Source organism: Phyllobates terribilis, unplaced genomic scaffold, assembly GCF_046119375.1.
Source record: "Phyllobates terribilis strain yellow unplaced genomic scaffold, ASM4611937v1 Scaffold_7__3_contigs__length_470593459, whole genome shotgun sequence".
Taxonomy (NCBI): domain Eukaryota; kingdom Metazoa; phylum Chordata; class Amphibia; order Anura; family Dendrobatidae; genus Phyllobates; species Phyllobates terribilis.
In genome coordinates this window covers 121,833,300-121,851,760 of record NW_027362767.1, presented here as the reverse complement: position 1 = coordinate 121,851,760, position 18,461 = coordinate 121,833,300, and positions in this window count along the sequence as shown.

Here is an 18,461-nt window from a genome sequence, read left to right as displayed (position 1 = left end):
GAAAGAGACGTATAGGTCAGTAAGCCTCCTTAAAACAATGTTCCCATTATTAAGAAGTGGGTCTCCCATAGTGTTTGCCTATGCAGTGAAGCAATGGCTGTCAAAAATTTGGAGAAACTCCAATGCCCCTTGCAAGAGACGTAGAGGTCAGAGAGCCTCCTTAAAACAATGTTCCCATTATTAGGAAGTGGGTCTCCCATACTGTTTGCCTATGCAGTGAAGCAACGGAACTCCAATGCCCCTTGCACGAGACGTAGATATGTTGATATTGTACATTGTGGTGGTGATATGGTGGTGGAGGATGAGGATGCGAAGAAGGAGGAGGACAAAAGCAAATAGACAAAATCAGGAAGTGTATACCCAGGCCTGAATGTGAAGACAGATGTGCATGGGAATAGAGTTAGACCTCTCCAAAAAAATACACTGTATTTGAGTTTGTTACGCTGCTATCATTCGGTTATGTTGAGAAGTCTGGCCCAATCCAGCCCTTGCTCATTTTTATAAGTCAGCCTGTCAGCATTTTCATTTGACAGGCGAATGCGGCTATTGGTTATAATTACACTAGCGGCACTAAAAACCCGTTCTGACAAAATGCTAGCGGCAGGGCAGGCCAGGACCTCTAAGGCATAGAGAGCCAGTTCATGCCACGTGTCCAGCTTGGATACCAATAATTATAAGGCACAGAGGAATCACGGAGGACGTTGGTACGGTCAGCAATATACTCCTTCACCATCTTCCGAAACTTTGCACTCCTTGTGAGAGTAACCCCAGCCTCAGGGCCTGTGCGATGGGAGGGTCTGAGAAAACTGTCACAGAATTTTGACAGGGTTCCCCTGCCTCTGCTGGATTACATTTGTGGCTCTCTTGTCTGTACTCCTTGGTTGTCCAACGAACTGTGACCTCTGCAGCCAACGTTTTCAGATGGGAATTTTTTCAATAATTCCACAGCAAGGACCATTCTCGTACTGCCCCATGTTATTAGGCCTGTCCTGCAAAGAGACATAAAGTTCTCCCTGTAGCGTGGGTCTAGAAGTGTCACCAACCAGTAATAACTGTCACCCAACATTTGGACAATGCGAGGGTCACAGGAAAGGCAACATAACATAAACTCAGTCATGTGTGCCAGACTGCAAAGAGGCAAGACTTCCGTGTCCTCACCAAGAGGACAACTGACAATGCTCTCCTCCTCATCCTCCTCCTCTTCCTACTGCTCCCTGTGCTCAGACCATCCACGCTGAACAGACGGTATGATAGTTGTGCAGGTAGTACTGTCTATAGTGCAGGAATCCAGCTCCTGTTCTTCTTCCTCCCCCTCCTCTTCCTCATTGTCATCCAATCCACGTTGGGATGAGATGAGGCAAGGCTGTGTGTAATCACCCTATATAGTTCCTTGCTCCATCTCATCATGCTCTGCCTGCAATGCATTCTCTTTGATAGTGAGCAAAGAGCATTTCAGAAGACAGAGAAGTGGGATGGTGTTGCTAATTATGGCGTCATCGCTGCTCACCATCTTGGTGGAGTCCTCAAAGTTTTGGAGGATAGTACATATATCAGACATCCATGTCCACTCCTGAGGTTTTGTGTGTGGGGTTTAACCTGAATACCGACGGCCTTGTTGATGCTGGTAGTCAACAACTGCCCTCTTCTTCTGACAAATCCTTCCCAACATCTGCAATGTAGAGTTCCAACGCGTGGGGTCATCGCAGATCAGTCGGTGAGCTGAAAGCTGCAAGCGCTGCTGAAGCACGGCAAGAGCGGCGGAAGCTGTAGCTGACTTTCTAAAATGGGCACACAGGCGGCATACTTTGACAAGCAGATCTGACAGATCCGGGTAGGTTTTGAGAAACTGCTGAACTGCGAGGTTAAGCGCATGGGTAAGGCATGGTATGTGTTTGAGCTCGCCTAGCCTCAGAGCCGCCACCGTGTTCCGGCCATTGTCACACACGATCATGCCTGGTTGTAGGTTCAGCGTTGTCAGCCACAGATCTGCCTGCTCTTTCAGAGCTGTCCACAACTCTTCAGCATTGCGCGGTTTGTCACCTAAGCATATTAGCTTCAGCACAGCCTGTTGCCGCTTGGCCGAGGCAATGCTGCAGTGCTTCCAGCTTGTGACTGATGTGGTCATTTCAGAGATGGAGGCTGAAGACAAGGAGGAGGAGGTGCAGGAGCTGTAGAATGTGGGGGCAACCCTGATTGACCCAGGGCCAGCAATCCTCGGCTTCGGGAGGACATGTTCCGTCCCAAGGTCCGACTGGGTCCTGGCTGCCACTATGTTAACCCAGTGTGCCATCAGCGCGATGTACCATCTCTGCCCACAAGCACTTGTCCACATTTTTGTGGTTAGGTGGACTTTCCCAGTAACTCCATTGTTGAGGGAACGGCTAATGTTGTGGGACACTTGCTTGTGTAATGCGGAGACGGCACTCCAGGAGAAATAAAAGTGGTTGAGGACCAAGTACTGAGAGACAGCTGCCACCATCAGGTTGCGGAAAGCTTCCGTCTTCACGAGCCTAAAAGGCAACATTTCGAGCGCAAGCATATGCAAAATGTGTGAATTTAGTAGTGTGGCCTGTGAGTCATTAGCTGCGTTTTTGCGCTTGCATTCCAAGGACTGGGTTAGAGACAATTGAACGCTGCGCTGGGACAAGGACATGGATGTACTTGCTAATGGTAATAGCTGAGAGTGTTCAACGACAGGTGCTGGGTGGGAGGCAACTTGGCATTTGCCCTGGACAGGGGATTGACATGCACGCACAACAGCGGAACAAACAGTCGTGTCACCAGCAGACACTGTTGCTGGACCCTGGGGTTCAGCCCACTTAGTAGGGTGCTTTGCTGCCATGTGCCTGATCATGCTAGTGGTGGTCAGGCTGCTAGTTTCACTACCCCTGCTGATGCTGGCCTGGCACGTGGTGCCAAGAGTGTGCAAAGCAGTCATCAAAGCAAAAGGTGCCTAGCACTTCTTGGCCCTTTTGCCTTCACTCTGCGGTCCCGCTCACCCCAAACCATCTCGATTGGGTTCAGGTCTGGTGACTGTGGAGGCCAGGTCATCTGGCGTAGCACCCCATCACTCTCATCCTTGGCCAAATAGCCCTTACACAGCCTGGAGGTGTGTTTGGGGTCATTGTCCTGTTGAAAAATAAATGATGGTACAACTAAACGCAAACCTGATGAAATAGCATGCCGCTGCAAGATGCTGTGGTAGACATGCTGGTTCAGTATGTCTTCAATTTTGAATAAATCCCCAACAGTGTCACTAGTCAAGCACCCCCACACCATCACACCTCCTCCTCCATGCTTCACGGTGGGAACCAGGCATGTAGAGTCCATTCGTTCACCTTTTTTGCATCGCACAAAGACACGCTGGTTGGAACCAAAGATCTCAAATTTGGACTCATCAGACCAAAGCACAGATTTCCACTGGTTTAATGTCCATTCCTTGTGTTCTTTAGCCCAAACAAGTCTCTTCTGCTTGTTGCCTGTCCTTAGCAGTGGTTTCCTAGCAGCTATTTTACCATGAAGGCCTGCTGCACAAAGTCTCCTCTTAACAGTTGTTGAAGAGATGTGTCTGCTGCTAGAACTCTGTGTGGCATTGACCTGGTCTCTAATCTGAGCTGCTGTTAACCTGAGATTTCTGAGGCTGGTGACTCAGATAAACTTATCCTCAGAAGCAGAGGTGACTCTTGGTCTTCCTTTCCTGAGGCGGTCCTCATGGGAGCCAGTTTCTTTGTAGTGCTTGATGGTTTTTGCAACTGCACTTGGGGAGACTTTCAAAGTTTGCCCAATTTTTCGCACTGACTGACCTTCATTTCTTAAAGTAATGATGGCCACTCGTTTTTCTTTACTTAGCTGCTTTTTTCTTGCCATAATACAAATTCTAACAGTCTATTCAGTAGGACTATCAGCTGTGTATCCACCTGACTTCTGCACAACACAACTGATGGTCCCAACCCCATTTATAAGGCAAGAAATCCCACTTATTAAACCTAACAGGGCACACCTGTGAAGTGAAAACCATTTACGGTGACTACCTCTTGAAGCTCATCAAGAGAATGCCAAGAGTGTGCAAAGCAGTCATCAAAGCAAAAGGTGGCTACTTTGAAGAACCTAGAATATGAGACATACTTCCAGTTGTTTCACACTTTTTTGTTAAGTATATAATTCCACATGTGTTAATTCATAGTTTTGATGCCTTCAGTGTGAATGTACAATTTTCAAAGTCATGAAAATACAGAAAAATCTTTAAGTGAGAAGGTGTGTCCAAACTTTTGGTCTGTACTATATATATATATATATATATATATATATATATATATATATATATATATGTTGTGGAATACCTAGACTAACAAGACGTTCAATGGATCCTCTTGCTACTGTGGGATGGAAGGTATTCAGGCCCCTTTAAATTTTTCACTCTTTGTTTCATTGCAGCCATTTGGTAAATTCTAAAAAGTTCATTATTTTCTCATTAAAGTACACTCTGCACCCCTTCTTGACTGAAAAAAAACAGAAATGTAGAAATTTTTGAAAATTTATTAAAAAAGAAAAACTGAAATATCACATGGTCATAAGTATTCAGACCCTTTGTTCAGACACTCATATTTAAGTCACATGCTATCCATTTCCTTGTGATCCTCCTTGAGATGGTTCTACTCCTTCATTGGAGTCCAGCTGTGTTTAAATAAACTGATAGGACTTGATTTGGAAAGGCACACACCTGTCTATATAAGACCTCATAGCTCACAGTGCTTGTCTGACCAAATGAGAATCATGAGCTCAAAGGAACTGCCCAAAGAGCTTAGAGACAGAATTGTGGCAAGGCACAGATCTGGTCAAAGTTACAAAAGAATTTCTGCATTACTCAAGGTTCCTAAGAGAACAGTGGCCTTCATAATCCTTAAATGAAAGAAGTTTGAGACCACCAGAAGACTTCCTAGACCTGGCCGTCCAGCCAAACTGAGTAATCGTGGGAGAAGAGCCTTGGTGAAAGAGGTAAAGAAGAACCCCAAGATCACTGTGGCTTAGCTCCAGAATTGCAGTAGGAGGGAGATGGTAGAAAGTTCCACAAAGTCAACTATCACTGCAGCCCTCCACCAGTCGAGCCTTTATGGCAGAGTGGCCCGACAGAAGCCTCTCCTCAATGCAAGATATATGAAAGGCCACATAGAGTTTGCTCAAAAACACATGAAGGACTCCCAGACTATGAGAAATAAGATTCTCTGGTCTGATGAGACGAAGATAGAACTTTTTGGTGATAATTCTAAGCTGTATGTGTGGAGAAAACCAGGCACTGCTCATCACCTGCACAATGCAATCCCAACAGTGAAACATGGTGGTGGCAGCATCATGTTATGGAGGTGCTTTTCAGGTGCAGGGACAGGACGACTGGTTGCAATTGAAGGAAACATGAATGCGGCCAATTACAGAGATATCCTGGATGAAAACCTCTTCCAGAGTGCTCTGGACCTCAGACTTGGCCGAAGGTTTACCTTCCAACAAGACAATGACCCTAAGCACATAGCTAAAATAACAAAGGAGTGGCTTCAGAACAACTCTGTGACCATTCTTGACTGGCCCAGCCAGAGCCCTGACCTAAACCCAATTGAACATCTCTGGAGAGACCAGAAAATGGCTATCCACCAAGATTCACCATCCAACTTGACGGAGCTGGAGAGGATCTGCAAGGAAGAATGGCAGAGGATCCCCAAATCCAGGTGTGAAAAACTTGTTGCATCATTCCCAAAAAGACTCATGGCTGTACTAGCTCAAAAGGGTGCTTCTACTCAATACTGAGCAAAGGGTCTGAATACTTATGACCATGTGATATTTCAGTTTTTCTTTTTTAATAAATTTGCAAAAAATTCTACATTTCTGTTTTTTTTCAGTCAAGATGGGGTGCAGAGAGTACTTTAATGATAAAAAAATGAACTTTTTAGAATTTACCAATTGGCTGCAATGAAACAAAGAGTGAAAAAATTAAATGGGTCTGAATACTTTCTGTACCCACTGTATATGCACTGCAGTCTGCCACATACACTGCCTGCCTGCCTAACTCCTGCTATCACCTTCACCACTGAAAATATGCAGCTGGATTAGTCCTCAGAAGGACTGTTAGTTCAGATTGATATACCGTATATACTGTAGATGTTGTGATATACCTACACTTACTAATAAACAAGCAAATCTCTCTCCCTAGCTCAGCAGCATCTCTCCCTACACTGCCTATTTCTGGGGTAGACTGGCGGCGCCTGGTCTTATATAGACCTGATGATGCTGTGCAGCCAGCCAATCACTGTAATGCCACAACCAACATGGCTACGGCATTACAGTGTGTGGCAGACAATCCCTGCATGTTCATTGGCTCTCTAAAGAGCGCCAAACATGCAGTGACGGGACCCGAGCTCTCGCCCGAGCAACCAGGAAATACTTGCAGAGCACCGAGCATCTCGAGCAGTGAGATGCTCGGGTGAGTCCCAATCAGTGGCGAGCACGCTCGCTCATCACTAGTAAGGAACTACTTTCTGTAAGAGGGAGAAGGGATTCAGAGAGTGAGTATAGGTCAAGGTGTTTGACATTTCTAGGGTGTGCAAGTTTGTTGAGTGGGAATTATTCACCTGGAGAGAAGAGGGAAGAGAATGTAAGTAAGTTGTGGTCAGAAAGAGGGAGAGGTGAGTTAAAGACATTAGATAGGGAACAGAGTTGGGTGAAGATGAGGTCCAGTGTGTGGCCAATTTTGTGAGTGGGTGCGGAAGACCATTGAGCGAGGTCGAAGGAGGAAGTGAGAGATAGAAGCTTAAAGACAGCTGAGTGAGAAGTGTCAATGGGGATGTTGAAGTCACCAATGATGATAATGGGGATGTCAGCGGAAAGGAAGTAAAGTAGCCAGGTGGTGATTTTGGGTGAAGGAGCAGTTATCTGACAGGAGAAAACTCACTCCTACGCTGGGGCGGAGTGTGTGGGAAAGGTGGAATCCACCATACAAAAGTGCACTTGGAGATGCTGTGTCAGGTGGTGTGAGCCAGGTTTTGGTGATGCAGAGGAAGGAAAGTTTGTTAGAAGTGAAAAGATCATGGATGTTGGAGAGTTTGATGCCGACTGAGCAAGCGTTCCATAGAGCTCCTGTTAGTGGGACTGATTGCGAGAGTTTGTGATAGATTGTGGATAGGATGTGGAAGTGACTGTAGGGATGTGTTGAGGAGGACTTGGATTTGGAGAGATATCGCCAGCAGTGAGGAAGATTAGGGAAAGTGTTAGCAGGTGGGAGCAAGAGAGGGCATGAGGTGTTTGGAGACACAGGATTGAATTTTGAGGAATAGTTCTGAGGAGGAGGTGAGATGAATGGGAAGGATGGAAGGAGAGATAATGAGTTCATTACTAGGTGTATGGATTAGGGGGTTAGTAGAAAGTGGAAGAATATAGGGGAGAGAGTGGACACTAACAGAAATATTATTTACTTTGCAAGTGTATCCAGTTTCCTTCTCTTCCCTTCAGGTCTAATTTAATACATCACACTTGTCTGACAGACTTGCGTGATACACTGTGCAGACTGCATCAGCAGACTCACTACTCACAATATATGTGCTAACAAATGCATTCAGGTGTGAAGCTGAGGGGAGAGGCCTTAGTACATCTTTATCAGATAATTAAAAATTGAGTCAGATGCAGGATGTAAGCACAGGCAAAGTAAAGCAGGCTGGCCATAAAGAAAAGAAAAGCGATGAACGGGGGCCGTGCAGGGTCAGCTTACAAACATACCGAGTTAGTGAACACAGGAGAGGTAAGGTTTATCACAGACATGGAAAGTTGTATGCTGTACCTGCAAGAAGAATAGACAAATGGACATGCTGATTACAGTGCGATGGTAATAAATGACAAGATGCAGCCTTTATACATAGTATTAAATTCAGGTCTATTTCAATACATCACACTTGTCTGACACACTTGCGTGATACACAGTGCAGACAGTGTATAAAATAAAAATAAAGTGGACAACTCCTGACTATTCTGACTACTTTGATGTGATTGTATAGAAAATGTGAAGGTCCATACATCCTAAAACAATGGAGGATAGACGATGACACCCTTTATCCATGAACTCCAAACATATTACATGATGTATGCCTAGGGAATGTTCCTTCCTTACTGTTCCTCTTGTTTCAAGATATCCTGAAATGGCTGCAGTGTCAGACTGGGGTGCCAAGGGCCCACCATTACCATTGACTTTGGGGGCCCACTGTTAACTTCCAGGCAAATATTACATTACAGTCAGTCACAAATTTACCTAAGCTTGTATATATTAATAATCTAAATAGTCTGTTAGATGATTAATGAGATACTGCCCCTAAATTAAGGGTATTATGCCAACTATTACTCATTTAGCAGGGTGAGCGTGGCACCTGCACAGGGGCCCATTGGGGAACTTACAGTTCCCCCGTGGGGTAGTCCGAACCTGAATACCTGGCACAAAGTGACAGGCTTTGGGAAAAAAAAGTTGGTATTGCTCTGTTGGATGTTATTTATCCTATTTGTTTCTGCAGAAGAAAGTATTATATCATGAGAAATTAGGATCTTCTAAAAGTGGAAATATCTGGACAAATCTGTAGGGTTATGCATGATCAGGCTTCTCCATTGTACTGTCCTTCAATGACTTCAAGTAATGGCATTAAATTGGGTACAACCACAACAGGACCCAGAGGTGCAGTAATAGGAGATACCAGTTGCAAGTGGACCCAAGCTTATTTGATATCTATTAACACATTCTTCCTCTATGCAAAAGTAATTTTTGCCACTATCTAAAGTATAAATATGGCAACTTTAGAGGATTGTTAATTTTGCGCTAGAGACATTGATTCTCTTCTAGTTTCAGTGCTATGCACATTTTATCTTTGATTAAACGATCATTAAGCAAATAGTAAATGAGCCCTTTGCAATGTGAAGAAATTGTATTCCACTTGTTTATTGCATTGTATGTCTGCTTTTACTACCACAGGCTTCTGCATCTGTTCTGCTAAAGAAAGAATACTGCAAATCTAAGGTGATGGTGGCTTTGTGCAGCTTCAGGTTGGTCGAATACGACTGCATTTCAAAGATTAGTGCAGAAGCCTAAGCAATATCTGTAATTTGTATGTGTTACCTACAGTATTGTTCATTTTAAAGAGGATCTTTCACCAGCTCACGAGTGTCCAGTCTTTGATCTTAATTTACTCCTTCTTGTCCCGGGTATTCTGTTTTTTTTTTCCTCTTTTTTGACAACTCTAGAGATATGGCCCTTTTTTACTTAATTTTTATGGTCTTTACCATACGGACGTTGCTTACTGGATTTTCTGGTGACGTGTCTTTAGACTTCTCTGCAAATATCAGTTTGTGAGCACCGCTAACTTGATAAACACCATCAAAATTGCCACTAAGTAAAAAGTCCCACATCTCTGGAACCGTATGGCCGATTTAAAGGGAATATGTCAGCAGGCTTTTTGCTATGTAACTTGCTATGTAATGTAACAGCTGACTGTGAACAACCAACATCTTTTGCAACATTGTGTGATGATTTTCCTTCTTTTAAGAGTTTGATAATCCTCTCCTTTGTTTCAATTGACATTTCTCGTGTTGGAGCCATGATTCATGTCAGTCCACTTGGTGCAACAGCTCTCCAAGGTGTGATCACTCCATTTTAGATGCAGACTAACAAGCAGATCTAATTTGATGCAGGTGATTCCATAATTTTTTCCTCAGAATTGAGTGATTCCATAATTTTTTCCCTCTGCTTGGTCTGAAAAAAATTACCCTTACTGAGTGCAACATTTTTTATCTTGATTTCTTTTAGTGTTTCTTAAAGCACTAAAGTTCCCATTTGAAATGACTTTAGTTTTGTGCCATGTCTGTGATCTGCTTTTTTTCAACAACATTAAACAACTGAATGAACATTCTCCGAGCCCGGTGATTCCATAATTTTTGCCAGGGGTTGTAGTGGTAGTAAAATTTGTGCACAACCTAACCACTCTTGACATATGACAAGTCTTCTTTAAGCATTGAGGCATCCCGAATGCAATTTTAGAGTGACAATACAGACTGAAAAATGATATATAAAACTATAAACTGTAATCACTGCCACCAGTGGTTGCCACTCAGCCTTCATTACCATCAAATTTCCTGAAATTCACAGTTTCATTCAAATGAGAACACTTGTAAATTTGATTTGAGGCTTGCAAAAAAAACTAATCTTGTCTGGAACCATTTCCTACAGTGTTGAAGCATCAAAGAGCAGGTTAATGTAATTTTGCATTGCCGCATGAGCTTCCCCATAATGCCCTGCTGCGATGACATCCAGCGAATATCATACCGTGTACAGAGGTGGTCCGTACCAGGGACATCACAGATCAGTGGTTCCCAGTGGAGAACAGTTTGTATAGCTGAGTCGTTTTTCATATTCTGAGTCACTGGGTAAGTCTCTCTCTTCTGTAGAGTGTAAGCTCTTATGATCAGTGGGGTCCTCTGTCTCTCCTGTAGAGTGTAAGCTCTTATGATAAGTGGGGTCCTCTCTCTCCTGTACAATATAAGCTCTAATGGCCAGTGGGGTTCTTTCTCTTCTGTAGAGTGTAAGCTTTGATTGTCCTGAGGGCTCTAGCTCCCCTGTAAAATGTAAACTCTTATGACTGGCGGGGTTTTCTCTCTTGTAGATTGTAAGCTCTTATGGTCAGCAGGGTCTTCTCCCTCTCCTGTAGAGTGTAAGCTCTTATGGTCAGCAGGGTCGTCTCTCTCTCCTGCAGAGTGTAAGCTCTTATGGTCAGCAGGGTCGTCTCTCTCTCTCCAGCAGAGTGTAAGCTCTTATGGTCAGCAGGGTCCTCTCTCTCTCCTGCAGAGTGTAAGCTCTTATGGTCAGCAGGGTCCTCTCTCTCTCTCCTGCAGAGTGTAAGCTCTTATGGTCAGCAGGGTCCTCTCTATTCAATACAGTGTAAGCTCTTATAGTCAGCAAGTTCCTCTCTCTCCTGAAGAGTGTAAGCTTTTATGGTCAGCGGGGTCCTCTCTCTCCTGTAGAGTGTAAGCTCTTATGGTCAGCCAGGTCCTTTCTCTCTTCTATACAGTGTAAGCTCTTATGGTCAGCAGGGTCCTCTCTCTCCTGTAGAGTGTAAGCTATTATGGTTAGAGTGGTCCTTTCTCTCTTCTATACAGTGTAAGCTCTTATAGTCAGCAAATTCCTCTCTCTCCTGAAGAGTGTAAGCACTTATGGTTGGAAGGGTCCTCTCTCTTCTGTAGAGTGTAAGCTCTTATGGCCAGCTGGGTTCTCTCTCTTCTGTAGAGTGTAAGCTCTTATGGTCAGCTATGTTCTCTCTCTCCTGTAGAGTGTAAGCTCTTATAATCAGTGGGGTCCTATCTCTCTTCTGTAGAGTGTAAGCTCTTATTGTCAGCTGGGACCTGTCTCTCTCCTGTAGAGTGTAAGCTCTTATTGTCAGTGTGGTCCTCTCTCTCTCCTGTAGAGTGTAAGCTCTTATGGTCAGCGGGGTCCTCTCTCTCTCCTGTAGAGTGTAAGCTCTTATGGTCAGCGGGGTCCTCTCTCTCTCTCCTGTAGAGTGTAAGCTCTTATTGTCAGCAGGGTCATCTCTCTCTTCTGTAGTGTGCAAGTTCTTATGGTTGGCAGGGCCCTCTCTCTTCTATAAAGTGTAAGCTTTTGTGGTTAGTGGGGTCCTCTCTCTTTCTATTTTGCTTCTGTAAAGTGCAAGTTCTTATGTTCTGCAGGGTTTTCTCTCTCTCAGCTCACCCATGTTTACTTTCCGAGCAATTACAAGCCTTTTAGTATTGAGATTCGGAAATAAAATTTTGAGGGAAAATTCAGCTTATTTCATTTTCAAAAGATCTGCTCATCTCTAGTACATATGTCGTTGAAAAACGGGTCCTGAGGAGCACTGGTGATGTCATCACTTACGATGTCACTAGAGATGAGACACTTTTATCAACCAGAACACCTTTTAACACTGGAATCTCAAATCAAGGGACATTTGGAGAAGAAAAACACATTTACTTGTGTACCTCTATTTCACTATATATGTACTGTTTGTATGAAATCTATATACAGTACAGACCAAAAGTTTGGACACACCTTCTCATTTAAAGATTTTTCTGTATTTTCATGACTATGAAAATTGTACATTCACACCGAAGGCATCAAAACTATGAATTATCACATGTGGAATTATATACTTGACAAAAAAGTGTGAAACAACTGAAAATATGTCTTATATTCTAGGTTCTTCAAAGTAGCCACCTTTTGCTTTAATGACTGCTTTGCACACTCTTGGCATTCTCTTGATGAGCTTCAAGAGGTAGTCACCGGAAATGGTCTTCCAACAATCTTGAAGGAGTTCCCAGAGATGCTTAGCACTTGTTGGCCCTTTTGCCTTCACTCTGCGGTCCAGCTCATCCCAAACCATCTCGATTGGGTTCAGGTCTGGTGACTGTGGAGGCCAGGTCATCGGGCGTAGCACCCCTTCACTCTCCTTCTTGGTCAAATAGCCCTTACACAGCCTGGAGGTGTGTTTGGGGTAGTTGTCCTGTTGAAAAATAAATGATGGTCCAACTAAATGCAAACCGGATGGAATATCATGCCGCTGCAAGATGCTGTGGTAGCCATGCTGGTTCAGTATGCCTTCAATTTTCAATAAATCCCCAACAGTGTCACCAGCAAAGCACCCCCACACCATCACACCTCCTCCTTCATGCTTTACGGTGGGAACCAAGCATGTAGAGTCCACTCGTTCCCTTATTCTGCGTCGCACAAAGACACGGTAGTTGGAACCAAAGATCTAAAATTTGGACTCATCAGACCAAAGCACAGATTTCCACTGGTCTAATGTCCATTCCTTGTGTTCTTTAGCCCAAACAAGTCTCTTCTGCTTGTTGCCTGTCCTTAGCAGTGGTTTCCTAGCAGCTATTTTACCATGAAGGCCTGCTGCACAAAGTCTCCTCTTAACAGTTGTTGAAGAGATGAGTCTGCTGCTAGAACTCTGTGTGGCATTGACCTGGTCTCTAATCTGAGCTGCTGTTAACCTGCGATTTCTGAGGCTGGTGACTCAGATAAACTTATCCTCAGAAGCAGAGGTGACTCTTGGTCTTCCTTTCCTGGGGCGGTCCTCATGTGAGCCAGTTTCTTTGTAGAGCTTGATGGTTTTTGCAAATGCACTTGGGGACACTTTCAAAGTTTTCCCAATTTTTCGCACTGACTGACCTTCATTTCTTAAAGTAATGATGGTCACTCGTTTTTCTTTACTTAGCTGCTTTTTTCTTGCCATAATACAAATTCTAACAGTCTATTCAGTAGGACTATCATCTGTGTATCCACCTGACTTCTGCACAACACAACTGATGGTCCCAACCCCATTTATAAGGCAAGAAATCCCACTTATTACATCTGACAGGGCACACCTGTGAAGTGAAAACCATTTCCGGTGACTACCTCTTGAAGCTCATCAAGAGAATGCCAAGAGTGTGCAAAGCAGTCATCAAAGCAAAAGGTGGCTACTTTGAAGATCCTAGAATATAAGACATATTTTCAGTTGTTTCACACTTTTTTGTTAAGTATATTACTCCACATGTGTTAATTCATAGTTTTGATGCCTTCATTGTGAATGTACAATTTTCATAGTCATGAAAATACAGAAAAATCTTTAAATGGGAAGGTGTGTCCAAACTTTTGGTATGTACTGTATATATATATATATATATTTTTTTTTTTTCATTCTACTTGAAAATTTAATAAAAAAATATTTGAATACAAAAACACATCCCAAACATATTAGCTGCCTTATACCTCTGACCAAAGGAAGATAGTGAAAATGCAGCATAAGAAATTAAATCCATTACTTCTGAAAGATACAATGAAAACAAGCAGTGGATTAATGTCTTGCTCTCAGCTGTAGGGAAAGTAACAAATTCGGAGTGAGCTTGGTTGGGTGATACAGATGCCATTTCATCCAGAACACAAGACACCTTGTTCAATTATTCACCAGGCCCAGAGGGGGGTGAGATAGTGTTAGTGAATTAGCAATTTAGAAAAAAATAAACAAAAAATGGATAAAATACTTTAATATACAGCAGCAATGCACTGATAATATTTATTCCGCGCAGCATAGCCAGTGGGGCGGCCTCTATTTTAATGACAGGATTTCCCTGTTGGATTGCAGATTCACCTCTCGCTGGGATGCAGAAATATTATTCATGCATTGTAAATATAAATAGCAGAATAAATATTTCATTCACTGACTCCTGATAATCCAAGAAATATTAACACACACAAAAGGTTTCATGAACTTGAGTGATTTCTTTCTATTGATACAGCAGAAATTAAAGGGGGATCTGTCAGCAGATTTTTGACATGTAATTTGAGAGCAGTATGGTGTAGGGGCTAAGACACTGATAACAGCATTGTGTCACTTACTGAGTTGGGTGTTGCTGTTTCATTAAAATCAGTGTTTTATCAGCAGGAAATCATCACTACAGGACTAGGTGTTTCATGTCTCCTAGTCCAACCACACCCCCCATCACTAATTAGCAGCTATCTGACAATATTTATTACACACAGAAAGCTGCCAATCAGTGGTGTGGGCGGGGTTAAACAGGGCTCAGAGAAAACTGTGATTCTATCACAGCTTCTGCATCCAGTAAACTAAGTGACACATTTCTGGAATCAGAGTCTCTGTTCCTATATCATGCTGCTATTAGATTATATAGCAAAAAAAGGTTGACAGATTCCTTTTAAAATCATAAGGTTTAAATTGTGAGTTAAGTTTGCCAAATTGATAGAGCTTTAAATTTGTTTCTTTAACCCCTTTACCCCCAAGGGTGGTTTGCACGTTAATGACCGGGCCAATTTTTACAATTCTGACCACTGTCACTTTATGAGGTAATTACTCTGGAACGCTTCAACAGATCCCCCTGATTCTGAGACTGTTTTTTCGTGACATATTGTACTTCATAGTGGTACAATTTCTTCGATATCACTTGCATTTATTTGTGAAAAAAACAGAAATTTGGCGAAAATTTTGAAAATTTTGCAATTTTCGAACTTTGAATTTTCATGCCCTTAAATCAGAGAGATATGTCACACAAGATAGTTAATAAATAACATTTCACACATGTCTACTTTACAACATCACAATTTTGGAACCAAAATTGTTTTTTGTTAGGAAGTTATAAGGGTTAAAAGTTGACCAGCGATTTCTCATTTTTCCAACAAAATTTACAAAACCATTTTTTTAGGGACTTTGAGGGACCTTTATGACAGAAAATACCCAAAAGAGACACCATTCTAAAAACTGCACCCCTCAGTGTGCTCAAAACTACTTTCAAGAAGTCTATTAATCCTTTAGGTGCTTCACAGGAATTAATGGAATGTGGAAGAAAAAATAAACATTTAACTTTTTCACAAAATTTTTATTTTAAACCTATTTTTTTTTTTACTTTCAAAAGGGCAACAGGAGAAAATGGAACCCAAAATTGGTTGAGCAATATCTCCTGAGCACATTGATATTCCATATGTGGGTGAAAACTACTGTTTGAGCGCACAGCAGGGCTCGAAAGAGAAGGAGCGCCAATTGACTTTTTGAATGTAAAATTTGCTGGAATAATTAGCGGACGTCATGTTTCATTTGGAGATCCACTGATGTGCCTAAAAAGTGGAAACCCCCCCACAAGTGACATCACCCTGGAGACTAGACTGCTCAGGGAATTTATCTAGATTAGTGGTGAGCACCGTGAACCCTCAGATGCTTCACAGAATTTTATAATGTTTAGCCGTGAAAATAAAAAATCACATTATTTCCCCACTAAAATGTTTTTTTAGGCCCAAATTTAGCATTTTCATAAGAGTAAAAGGAAAAAATGCACTATAAAATGTTTTGAGAAAATTCTCCTGAGTATGCCAATACCCAATATGTGAAGGAAAACCACTGTTTGTGCACACAGCAGGGCTTGGAAGAGAAGGAGTGCCATTTGACTTTATGAATGCAAAGCTTGCTGGAATAATTGCAGACAGCATGTCAAGTTTGCAGAGCCCCTGGTGAGCCTAAACAGTGGAACTCCCCTCCCCCAGTGACATGATTTTGGAACCTAGACCCCTCAGGGAACTTATCCAGATGTCTAGTGAGCACATTCAACCCCCAGGTGCTTCCGTGCTGCCGTGAAAAAAAAATCTAATTTGTACCACAAAAATGTTCTTTTAGCCCCAATATTTTTATTTTCACAAGGGTAACAGGAAAAATGGACCCCAAAAAGTGTTAAGCAATTTCTTTTGAGTACGCTGATACCCCATATGTGGACAAAACTACTATTTTGGTGCACAGCAGGGCTCAGAAAGGAAGGAGTGATGATTTGGAACACTGACTTTGATAGAATGCTATGGTGTCATGTTGCATTTGGGGAGCCCCTTATGTGCCTAAACATTGGAAAACCACCACAAGTGACCCCATTTTGAAACTATACCCCTCAAGGAATTTATCTATATGTGTGTTGAGCTCCTTGAACCCACAGTTGCTTCACAGAATTTTACAACGTTGATCTGTGAAAATGGAAAACAAAAAATGTTTGCACAAAAATATTGCTGCAGCCCCAATTTTTTTCATTTTCATGAGGATAGCAAGAGAAAATTGACCCCAAAATTTGTTACACAATTTCCTCTGAGAACACCAATACTCCATATGTAGTCGAAAGCTACTTTTGAGGCTCAGTGCAAAGCTCGGAAGGGAAGAAGTGCCATATTGAAGTTCGAATTTTGCTGGACTGGTTTAAGGGTGCCATGTCACATTGGCAGAGCCCCTAAGGTGCCAGAATAGCAGAGCTTACCATAAGAGACCCCATTTTACAAAATACACCTCTCAATTAATTAATCTAGAGGTGAAGTGATCATATTAACACCACAGGTGGGTCACAGAATTTTACACCATTGGGCAGTGAAGAAAAAAATAATTACATTTTTACCAGCAAAATTTTGTTTTAGCCCCAAATTTTATATTTTACAATGGGAAATGGGTAAAAATGGCACCAAAATTTGTCCCACAATTTCTGCTAATTGTAGACATATCCCATATGTGGCTATACAGTACTTCTTTGCCATATAGCAAGACTCGGGAGGGACGGAGCGCTATTTGCCTCCTGGAGCGCAGATTTTTCTAGAATAGTATGCCGACTCTATATACAGAACCTCTAAGTGCTAGAATAGCAGATTCCCCCCTCAAAATACCCCATTTTGGAAATTATACCCCTTGGCAATTTATCTACAGGTGTAGTGATGGTTTTGAGTCCATGGGTGTTTTCCTGAAACAAGCAGCAGTGGATGTTGCAAAGTGAAAGTTCCACACTGCCATTGTAGTAACAAGTACGTTGTATTGCTCAGTATGTTGTGCCCAGCTCATGCTTCTGGAGACATGCACCCGTAAATTAGGCAGGCTCTCTTCGCTGCATGCCAAAATATGTGGATACTAAATGTGGTTTAGGCACACTGGGGCTCAGAAAGGAGGGCGCATTTGGACTTGGTAGCGAAGAATTTGCTAAATTTCTTTTGGAGGGTGAGGATCCATTTTGCTTTTCCAGAGCCTGTGTGCTACCAGTAATGAGGAAGCCCCTTTTATTTCAGATAACAGATGACGGAGCTGAGTGCCAGCTTTTTTTTGTGGATTGATTGAAGCTTTTATTGGGAATATTTTACATAACATTTTGGATCACATTTATCCGGCGCTCTACGCTGCGCACTTTAATTGAGGTTTCGTTCTATATCTCTGAGGGATGTGATTCAGATGAAACCCCTGAGGGATCCATTCACTATAATGGGGCAGTAGAGTTACTCTGGACTCCATATGACATCTGTTCAGCGGGACAAGGATTAAAGAAGGTTTTCCGAAACGGGTCTGTTTCTGAGCATTTCTCCTGTGTTTCATACATTTCTTGGTCTCTTGGTGTTAGGAGGGCGGTTGCAAACAACTGTAATTTAATGGAACGCAACCGACCCCGGGGTCCGCAATGCTGTCTAGTGGACTGCTACCAAACACTTTCCGGGTGGAAAGGAAAGCGACAAACTCAAATATTAAACCCTTCGGTGTTTCTGCACACAGGAACGGGTATAGCGGTACGCTCTATCTCCGTTAACAGCACGGGAGAAGAGTGTCCGAGAAAGCACCTACTTAACTGATACACCACTCCGTGTTAAAGCACACGGAGCGGGTTACAGCGGTTCACACAATCTCCAAGAACCGCAGGGAGACGTGCGACCGAGGGAAAAGCAGTAGCCCTGTCTGCGATACAGGCGCTACGCAGTAGGAGTTGGCGCTAAGATGCGTGTGTGACTCACGCCGATGGGTACGTGCCCTCTGCCGGCGTGCTACCGGACAGAGGATAATTTCTCCACGTGGTCCACAGGTGTCTACTGACAGAGCCAGACTGCAAGGCGAAGCTACCTGCCTACTTTCACTAGCCTGCCT